The sequence below is a fragment of the Lepidochelys olivacea genome (genome assembly GCF_965140295.1).
Source record: "Lepidochelys olivacea isolate rLepOli2 genome assembly, chromosome: 2".
Lineage (NCBI taxonomy): Eukaryota > Metazoa > Chordata > Testudines > Cheloniidae > Lepidochelys > Lepidochelys olivacea.
In genome coordinates, this window is record NC_140412.1 from 122,346,553 (window position 1) to 122,357,546 (window position 10,994).

The following is a 10,994-nucleotide window of genomic DNA, read 5'->3' on the forward strand; positions in this document are numbered from 1 at the left end:
CAATGTGCATTACTTTGCATTTATCAACATTGAATTTCATCTGCCATTTTGTTGCTCTGTCACCCAGTTTTGAGAGGTCCTTTTGTAGCTTTTTGCAGTCTGCCTGGGTCTTAACTATCTTTAGTAATTTTGTATCATCTGCAAATTTTGCCACCTCACTGTTTACCACTTTTTCCAGTACACTTGCAAGCAGTCTGCAAACAGGAAAAAATGCCATTAGAAATGTAACTATTACAAAACATTTACATTCAAATAGTTTTATTGCATTGCTAGCCATGCCTATGTTCACTCAGTATAATTCGTGAGACTGTGGGCCACATCGTCATCTGGTATAATTGGCCTAGCTCCATTGATTTCAGTAGGGGTGGTCCAATCTGCACCTACTGAAGATCTGGCCCTGCTTGTGTACTCTTTGTGTGCCTGCACAGGTAAGTGTTTTATTCCTGAGATGTATTTCTCTAGATCAAACTTGTTCTTCTGCTTTATAACATAAGAACATAAGAATGGCCCTACTGGATCAGACCAACAGTCCATCTAGCCCAGTATTCTGTCTACCAACAGTGGCCAGTGCCAGGTTCCCCAGAAGGAATGAACAGAACAGGTAATCATCAAGTGATCCATCCCCTGTCACTCATTCACAGCTTCTGGCAAACTGTATAGTTGTACAATATTAAGAAAGAGTGCAATTTACAATCATTTAGAAAGCAACCAGTGCATTTTTATTGTGCTTTTGAGAGTCGTAGCCCAATATTATTTGCACTATTTGTTGTTTCCCAAGCTACAAAGATTGGCCAATAATACAGGAAAGTGAAATAAAATTACCCAAACTATTTAGACACTTGAGGCGTTGTCTTTATGGTACAGTCCTGCTGCTGCAAGATCTTGTTTAGCAACAGAAATCTGAGTTTTTATAGAGAGCAGAATCTGCCAAAGAAGAGGATGGTGTTAGTTTTATTGTGCCAGATGAAGAAGAGGAAAGGGTGATCTGCTGCAAACTGAATGGCAGAAATGAGACTTCGTGCTGGCATAGAAGCTGCACTGGCAGCTGCAGCCTCAGTGCCTTCTTCATTGATCTCCACAAAGCACTTGTGAAAAACATTTGACAAAACCAGATCATTTTTCTCAGTCATCCCTCTGAAATCAGCTCGGTTCTGACTGAAGGCATCTCAAATACCCATGCTGCTCAAAGTAGAGTTGAGGTCATAACTCTCTTCCATTTTGATCCTGGGCAGATACACGTCCACTTCAGTTTTCTCCATCATTTCTGAGCTGGTCCGTCTGGATAATGTCTCATACGTCAAGTCTCTTTCTAGCTACAGTTAGTTAAAAAAGAGAGAATCAAAAATTACACAGTGAAAATGAAACTTCCTTAACATTGATGTCCTTCACTATCCTGAATGGAGAAACTATAGAGATGGTTTATAAATATAGTGAAGATCACTGAAAAGCTTCTGGCTAGTTTACAGGTGTCTTCTCAACTGTAAAGCAGCATGTTTTCTTACGGCAGGTTCGTGCAGTAACTGGAAGATTTCAGTGTTTAAAGCCAGAAGGGATGATCATTATCATCTAATCTGATGTCCTGCACATTGGATGCCTCAGAATCATACCCACCCACTCCTGCAATAGGCCCATAACCTCTGGCTGAGTTACTGAAATCCTCAAATCTTGTTTTAAAGATTTCAAGTTACACAGAATCCACCATTTACTGTAGTTCAGACTAGCAAGTGACCCATGCCCCACGTTGCAGAGGAAGGTGAAACCCCCCTGGGTCTCTGCCATGCTGACCTGAAGGAAAATTCCTTCCCGACCCCACCTTGTGAATACCTTCAGTGTTGACTATTTGTAGCATAATAGCAGCAGAGTCCTGTTTTACATGATAGTAACCATATTGTATGTCTTTAGTCTTTGGCATTCTAGCATATCCATATGCAATGTATCAGAAAAGTATGTTTGTTAATTAATTACATATATACTTATAGGTTTCAGAGTAACAGCCGTGTTAGTCTGTATTCGCAAAAAGAAAAGGAGTACTTGTGGCACCTTAGAGACTAACCAATTTATTTGAGCATGAGCTTTCGTGAGCTACAGCTCACTTCATCGGATGCATGCCGTGGAGTAAGCTGTAGCTCACGAAAGCTCATGCTCAAATAAATTGGTTAGTCTCTAAGGTGCCACAAGTACTCCTTTTCTTTTTGCATATATACTTAGTCACTTTGTTAGCTGAGTTATTCTAAGTTATATTTATCTTTATTTAAAATATTTATCATATGAAAATACATTCAAAGATGTAGATATTTGTTTAGTATGAAGTGTTCCCATCTATCCTGGCTTTTTGTCAAGGGTTCCTGTAGTCTCTGGTTTTGCTTGGGCTGAAAGAACTGCCTTTCTTGCAGGATTTTGGGGCTTCTGCTTCTCGGACTGGATGACAGTAAGAAGTGCAAAAAAGTGTTGGGTCTATGAAAATCTTGTCATAGGTCAATAAAGGCTCAGGTTCTCTGAGTGTTAGACAAGGTTTGGGTCTATCCTTATTTTTTCCTGAGCCAGATCTTTTCACCTGTTCCTAATACAAGAATGTAGCATCACTTACCATCAGACAGCAGCCATATAAACATCTAGGATATAAAAACAATTGAATTCCCCGTATTAATATGATTAATTTCTTTACCATTTCTAGGCCAGTGATATCATTGCTGATGTCATCTGGTAGCACTATGAGCATGCTGAGGTCATTATTGACATATGGGAGCTCAACAATATGAGTGTGCACTGTTTGTATGTAGGTCCAATTAAATTTCCCTCTCTGGAACATCATCTGCACTGGCTTAGTTGTATTCTGCAACAAGGCAAAGGAGGACAAATGTCACTTTTAAAGGATCAGGTGAAAACAATATACCGTAGTTAAGAATGAACATTAAATTTTCTTGTACTTATAACTTATACTACTTATATATAAATTATATACTTATATATACTACTTATAACTTACTACTTATAACTAGTTAGGGTTACTAAAAAATGAAACTTCATAGAACCAATTTATTTGTCACTATTTATGCAGATATTTCAACCTCTCTGCTTTGACACTGAGGTTATGTCTACAAAGCAATTTAAGTCCAGGTCTGAGCTCAGGCTCAAGCCAACCCCACTTTGCGTCCACATGTCCACATGTGCGTCCTACAAATGTGCTATCCTAGGGCTAAGACCCAGGGTCCCAGGTTTCTGCAGGGTTGGAGGGCCCCAGCCAGTGTTAAGCTGAGACCTAGGGTCCGAGCCCTGTTGGTTTCTTCTGTGAGCACGGCCCTGGCCTAATTCGGTCAGGTCCCAGAAGTCCTCTGGATGTATCCCAGAGTTCCCAGCAGCAGAGGAGCAGGCAGCCAAGGCAGCACCCAGAAGTGCCATTACTGCCTGGCTGAGCCCGTAACATCCATGCAGGGTTTCAGGCACTTAGCTCTGAAATTAATAACCAACCCACTAAAAATTACCTGCTTAAAAGTGCCAACCAGTTACATGGAGAAAAATCATCACCTTTCAATAAAGTGAAGCAGTTCATCTATCTGTGTAATGGGGAGAAAATTCATCTTTATGGTTGGTCTAGGACAACAAACCATACAAGAGCTAAATGCAAATATTTCAATTACATCTGCAAAAAGGTTTGTTATCCTTTAAGATTTATTTCCCACTGACTCTTCGTAGATACTCATATCAAGATTACAGGTATTCTTTTAATTTGCTTTTCTGGTCTGGACTGTATGTAAACATGAACAATCATAGATGAGTAAATGATTGATAACATATATAACTAAAAATATTTTGCTTCTCTGAAGATATAGCTTTATGATCCTAATAAACTGTGTAATAACATGAATTCTCTTTTCTATTTGGCCCATATATATTGTAGTAGTTGGCCCATATATATTGCCAAATAATATGTAAGACTTCTCTCTCTCTTGCCTTGTAGGAATACTTACAATTGATCAAAAAATATTACCACATAGAGCCATGAGCTGTTGATTTCTTGGGAGCAGCAGCAGAAGTCAGAAGAGAGATCAATTCCAGTGTTGAACGCCAGACTGAAGGTGAGTTCAGGACTGTTCTTTTACCATTCACAGAGAGACATCATGTATTTTTCCACCCTAAATTGTTTCTGAGGGGAGAGAAAAAACGTTGATTCATTCTATTCCGCATTTGAACTGAAACACAAAATGGCTGCTGCCCCACTGCCCCGGTTGGAGGCAGGCAGATAACTACATTTGAAAGTTCAGTAACACCAAATCCAAAATGACATCTCCTTTCAGTTATAACACTACTCGGACCACAGGGGAAAACAGTGATGACTACTGCTTTTCAGCTGCACAAATATTTATGATAACAATTTAACCTTTATGTGTTTGAAGGCAATAAGATACCAGAGTGTTGGGCCTCATACAAATACCTACATAGCAAAATGTGTTTCATTTTGATGGGATTCCATGCAGTATGTTCAGGGGGTTCATTTTCTGATATATATAGTGTCATGAAACAGTCTGACAGAAAGGGTACACTCTGCTGAAATTACTCAGGGGGGGTTTTAGGCCTTTTCTCCTCCAAAACCAGAAAGGGGTGAAGATGTTTCAGCACCAGTTTGAGGTTCTGCAGCTACTGTGATAAACTCTGAGGCCTGGTCTACACTACAGAGTTAGGTAGATGGAAGCTGCCTTAAGTTGACCTGTTAATGTATGCATCTACACTACCAGGTCCTTTATGCCGACCTAAGTCGCCTCTAATGTCGACTTCAGTCTTCTTTCTCTCTCCATGGGAGGAATGTAGATTAAGACTATCAATCGGGGTTATTACTAGTGAGAAGCAGCCTGAGTAGGACAAAGTCACTGAAGGATACCACAAAGTCCAACCCAATATGTTTGAGGATATTTCATCTCTTAAGACAGGAAGCTGCCTTACAAGTATGGTCTCAAATAGTACATTTTTCTTACATATATTCTCCAAAACTCAAATCTGGTATTTACTCCAAGCATAAAAGCTGCACAATGATATGACTGTCTCACTATTTCCTAAAGTTAAAATTCAGGTGCTATTGTCTGTCAACTCTGTTGATTAACTCACCAAGCTGGTGCTTGTCAGTGCCCTCTACTTCAAAGAAAACTGGGCAAAGAAATTTAAGGATGGATTTACAGAGGAACAACCTTTCAGAATGAACAAGGTATGTGACTAGGCCATGAAATTTCATATATGCTAGTGGGCTTGAACAGAAAGAAAAGCTGGAGAGAGACCTCAATCCCTCCATTTTCAAAAGCCTGACAGTCTCTAAATCCTCACAGTGTCAGACTTGTTTTAATTAAATCATAAGCATTCCCCTGCAGTATCTGCAATTTAAACACTGTCCTCAGTGCAACGAACAGAGGAACCAAAAATCTGTTCCTTACCATCTTAAATTAGATAAGTAAGGATAAATCTCTTGCTGTGAGATGGTACAACACAGCAAATAAGTGGGCCAAGCACTAAATTGTTGTTCCCCTCAGGGGGAAGAAAAAGATTTTTATTCTGTCATCCTCTTGTTAGTCTTCTCATAACAAAAGAATCCATTTGTTCAGATACTCCATAATGAACCCTGTTGCCAGCCATGGAACCTGAAGAGTCCAAGGTCCAAGGGCCAGATTATCAAGAGGTGCCTACCTAAGCTGGATAGGTGCTCGGGGTGTAGAACGTAGGCTAGAAGGAAAGTGAGCTGCAATCTGATTTTATTTCTAAACTTTATTGCCCAAGAAATACACGGTATGTCAACAATCCGGGCAAACTTTACAACAGAAAGTTCTGGAAACTGGTGGGGAGGAGGGGTAAACATAGGTGGTGAAATATATTGGACGGTAAGAGTGGAGGATGGAAGGAAGCACAGCCAGAAGGAAGCACAGCTGTTTTATATTTCTAAATGTGTTTATTGCCTAAAAAACAGATCCAGAACCCAGCTGACGAGACAAGTAATTTCTTGTCTCTCACAGGAATCTGAGGTAATGTAATATTGGTATTAGACATATTTAGGTTTCTTTGAAACGTCTTCTGAAGTAGTTAAACCCCAGCCAACAGAGCAGATTAAATGATAACATCCATGTCATGCAGTAAAATAGGGACTGCACATTTTCATCATAAGTTTAGTTTAGATTTCAGTTTTTAGAAAACAGAGTACAAGTACTATATACTTGCAGGGTTTAAGAAAAGATGTTGATATGGGACAAGATTAATCAATCTATGCTTTACCATAAATTTATCTGATCATTACCATTTGATGGCTCTGTGATTACACCTTCATATGGCCATTCTGTACATTATGCATTGTCTTTTTAATATAGGTTGTAAGCCCTTGGGGAAGCACTGTACCTTTATATATTATACAGCATCTAGCACAACAGTGATGCCCAATAATAAACAGAGTATAATAATACATGGCTGAAGCCACCATGAATTTTACATGGTCTCACCATATGTCTAATTTAATTTCCATCTGATTCATAATGATGATCTGTTATTAAGCCAGCAGTGCGGCTGTGTGGTTCTGACTTGGGTCTCAGTTACATTCAAATCGTCATTGAAAATCATAGATATAGCTTCCTTAGCAGGCTAAGTAGCAACCATCTTTGCTCACTAATTATAATAAATTTGAGGTTTTGACAATTAGGTCACTAAAATCAAATTGTGTGTACATTTGTCTTAGATAGCTGTCTTCAAGTATATTTACTGTCTTTACAAACTCTGCTTGCAGGTGCTTCACTTTAAGGAAAGTACAGGAACTGGAGGACGCTGTTTGCAGGTGACAAGAACTTCTTGTGGGAGGCCAAAAAAAGTAAGATGGTATTCTTTAAGGTTGCTTAAGTGCAAAACACAATCATTCAAACCTTCAAAGGCAGGAAAGGCAACTTGATTCCCACTCCTGAACAGCAACACAACACACCACTGACTCTGCACCTCCCCAGGGTGCCCTTCCACCTCACACATGTACAGATGGACAACACACACAGACAATTCCTCTAACGCACATTGCAATGCAAAACCTGAACTCTGACCTCAGAGACTGGATAGCTACAGACATATCCTACAGGCATATGTACAGTTGTGAAGGGTATGATGTGTTGACATAAAGAGGGAAAGCATGATGTGGAAGTTAAGGTGGGAGAGGGGTATGCAACAATATTTTGAGTATACGGAAGATTTGGAAAGTGCTTGTGGGAAGGTAGGAGAATGGCCAGGTGTATGTAGTGCTGGAGAGATGGGGCGGGTGGTGGTGACGATACCCCTATTTCCCCACCAAACCAGCAGGTGCGTTCTGATGAGTCTGCCTTGGTTCATTAGACCAGAGAGGGGAGCTGCTGAGGTGTGTTCTGCTCCTTGGACAGCTCTAAGACAAACCCCTTTCCTCTCATCATTTTGGGAGTGGTCAGGGATAGGGGTGGATGTTCTCCCTGAAGATATCTTAAAAATTCATGTGCCAGCATTTCCTGTAGGTGTACCAGCTGTCATTCCTCAGCAGGGAATCCTTGGCTGCGGAACTAAGGATGGCTTGTTAGACAAGGTCTGCTGCTTTTTAAGAGGAACAGAGGCCTCTATGTCTCACCTTCTAAATCCCCTAACTTGCTCCTCTTATATAATCCCTCAGTAATGACGCCAAATCCCTCAGAGCATCAAATCTTCCTTGTATGCACATGTAGATGTTCTCTTAACATTAACAGGAGCTCTATATGTACATAAGAGGGGAACATTCCCATGTACGTTTAAAGAGAAAAAACAAGGAACTGCTCTACCGACATAATCCTGCATGTATGGTCACCTCCCATTTAGATAAATGGGAGCATACGTCAGTTAGCACCTTGCAGGATCAAACGCTATTTGCATGTAGCACATCCTCTAATGATGGCAATAGCCATGGGTGGTAGCAATGTATGTGTTTCATGCCTTTATGATGAGTTTTTTTCATTTACTCTTGATTTCCTTTCTGCTCTTTAATTGTCAAATCCCTCTCTTTCTTAACTCACTGTAGCTAGAGAGGGAATTGACCTATGATAAATTATCTAAGTGGACCAGCCCAGAAATGATGAAAATGACTGAAGTGGAGTTGTTTCTGCCCAGGATCAAGCTGGAAGAGAGCTATAACCTCAAGTCCACTTGGAGCAGTATGGGGCTGTAAGATGCTTTCAGTCAGAGCCAAGCTGACTTCACAGGGTTGTCTGAGAATAATAATCTTTTTTTGTCACAAGTTTTTCACAAGTCCTTTGTTGAGGTCAATGAAGAGGGCCCTGAGGCTCCAGCTACCAGTGCAGTAGTGAGAACATCTGTAAATTCTGTAAGATTTAAGGCAGATCATCCTTTCTTCTTCTTCATCAGGCACAACTAAACCAAAAGCATCATCTTCTTAGGCAGATTCTGCTCCCCTTAGAATGTTACTCTATGCTACCAAATAGCATCATTCGTTCACCAAGCAACTGGGAAATACAAATTGAAGCCTGAAATTCAAAGCATAGGTCTAGTTTGCGCTTTTAGTTAGAGCCCTGAGCATGAGCTGCCTCTGTCAGGAGTAGCTCCAGAATTAATTGTGCCTCCTCTGCTGCACTGAGGGGACAGTAATCTACTGTAGCCCATTACAGAGTGCAGCATAACACCCACTGCACTGAGCCTGCTCTCCTGGCTAGTGTTATGGGGGCCAGAGTCATGGCTCTGTAGCCTCTGTCCCTCCCCACCTACATCTTCATAGGACAGGAGAATGCACCTGGGCATTCAGGCCATGACCTCATCCCCATGCCTGCAGACAAGATGGGGACAGGCCTAAGCAGTCATGCAGAATGATTTGGGGGCGGGGGGCTCTTAATCGCTCCTTCTGTTGTCCATGGCCACCTTAGACCCAGTCATAGAATCATAGGACTGGAAGGGACTTCGAGAGGTCATCTAGTCCAGTCCTCTGCACTCATGGCAGGACTAAGTATTATCTAGACCATTCCTGATGTCACAGTAAAGTACTTAATAATTAGCTCTCTTATTCACAGGTGTTGCAGATCTGTATACAAAGGGTAATTGAAAACACAGTAAGTCCTGTTTGCAAATCCCAGGCAAAACAAGGCCAGTTAATGATATAATGATAGAGAGAGTCAGCATTAGCTCTGAAATTCATATTTGCCTTGAGCTGTATTTTTATAAAGTTTTTCCCTCCCAAAATATATATTTTCTTTTTTCCTTTCAGAGTGTTAAAATAGAAATTTAACCCCATCACATACTGTCCACAACATTCCATTTGGAACTAGATCATTCTATCTACATGACAGATGCCGGACCATTTAGGAGTCAGTCTGCTGGACATACATTGTACATTCAAAAGCACTAAAAGAGTTAATAAATTAATAATAACACTGCTCACAGAAGTAGAGGAAAATTGACATTTGGCCAAATCCTTCTCTCACTGACTTTACTGTGAGTTTCAGAGTAATAGCCGTGTTAGTCTGTCTTCGCAAAAAGAAAAGGAGTACTTGTGGCACCTTAGAGACTAACCAATTTATTTGAGCATGAGCTTTCGTGAGCTACAGCTCACTTCATCGGATGCATACCGTGGAAACTGCAGAAGACATTATATACACACAGAGACCATGAAACAATACCTCCTCCCACCCCACTGTCCTGCTGGAATAGCTTATCTAAAGTGATCATCAAGTTGGGCCATTTCCAGCACAAATCCAGGTTTTCTCCCCCCGCCCCCCCACAGACTCACTCTCCTGCTGGTAATAGCCCATCCAAAGTGACCACTCTCTTCACAATGTGTATGATAATCAAGGTGGGCCATTTCCTGCACACATCTAGGTTCTCTCACTCCCTCACCCCCCTCCAAAAACCACACACACAAACTCACTCTCCTGCTGGTAATAGCTTATCCAAAGTGACCACTCTCCCTACAATGTGCATGATAATCAAGGTGGGCCATTTCCAGCACAAATCCAGGTTTTCTCACCCCCCCACCCCCATACACATACAAACTCACTCTCCTGCTGGTAATAGCTTATCTAAAGTGATCATCAAGTTGGGCCATTTCCAGCACAAATCCAGGTTTTCTCACCCTCCGCCCCACCCCCACCCCCACAAACTCACTCTCCTGCTGGTAATAGCCCATCCAAAGTGACCACTCTCTTCACAATGTGTATGATAATCAAGGTGGGCCATTTCCAGCACAAATCCAGGTTCTCTCACCCAACCTGGATTTGTGCTGGAAATGGCCCACCCTGATTATCATGCACATTGTAGGGAGAGTGGTCACTTTGGATAAGCTATTACCAGCAGGAGAGTGAGTTTGTGTGTGTGGTTTTTGGAGGGGGGTGAGGGAGTGAGAGAACCTGGATTTGTGCTGGAAATGGCCCACCTTCATTATCATACACATTGTGAAGAGAGTGGTCACTTTGGATGGGCTATTACCAGCAGGAGAGTGAGTTTGTGTGGTGGGGGGGGGCGGAGGGTGAGAAAACCTGGATTTGTGCTGGAAATGGCCCAACTTGATGATCACTTTAGATAAGCTATTCCAGCAGGACAGTGGGGTGGGAGGAGGTATTGTTTCATGGTCTCTGTGTGTATATAATGTCTTCTGCAGTTTCCACGGTATGCATCCGATGAAGTGAGCTGTAGCTCACGAAAGCTCATGCTCAAATAAATTGGTTAGTCTCTAAGGTGCCACAAGTACTCCTTTTCTTTTTACTGTGAGTGTGATCCAGCTGACTGAAATGTTATCACCATAGACCATAACAAATTTGTAAGAGATCTTACTGTCTGATATGTAATAAACTTGAAGGTATACAAAACCGTCAACTATCTTTCATAAAATCCAAGGCAAAAGCATGTGAAATTCAATCCTCACCAGAAACTCTCTAAACTAAACATTTATATTTAGTGAGACCATCCTTCCTCCCTAAGGGCCCCTTTCAGTTTTTACTGATGTCAGAGGAAGGACTCTGGATGAGGCATTAAACATTCTGCCAGTG

General features: G+C 41.3%; 1 pseudogene across 1 annotated transcript; it reads right to left on the minus strand.

Annotated features, from left to right (window-relative positions):
• Positions 1 to 1,054: 1,054 nt before the first annotated feature.
• On the minus strand, positions 1,055 to 4,096 carry LOC311516991 (leukocyte elastase inhibitor pseudogene; annotated as a pseudogene). The gene is made up of 3 exons (XR_014714658.1): positions 3,989 to 4,096; positions 2,666 to 2,833; positions 1,055 to 1,313 (listed from the first exon to the last, which is right to left on the minus strand). The product of XR_014714658.1 is annotated as a leukocyte elastase inhibitor pseudogene (transcript).
• Between the last annotated feature and the right edge of the window lie 6,898 nt (positions 4,097 to 10,994).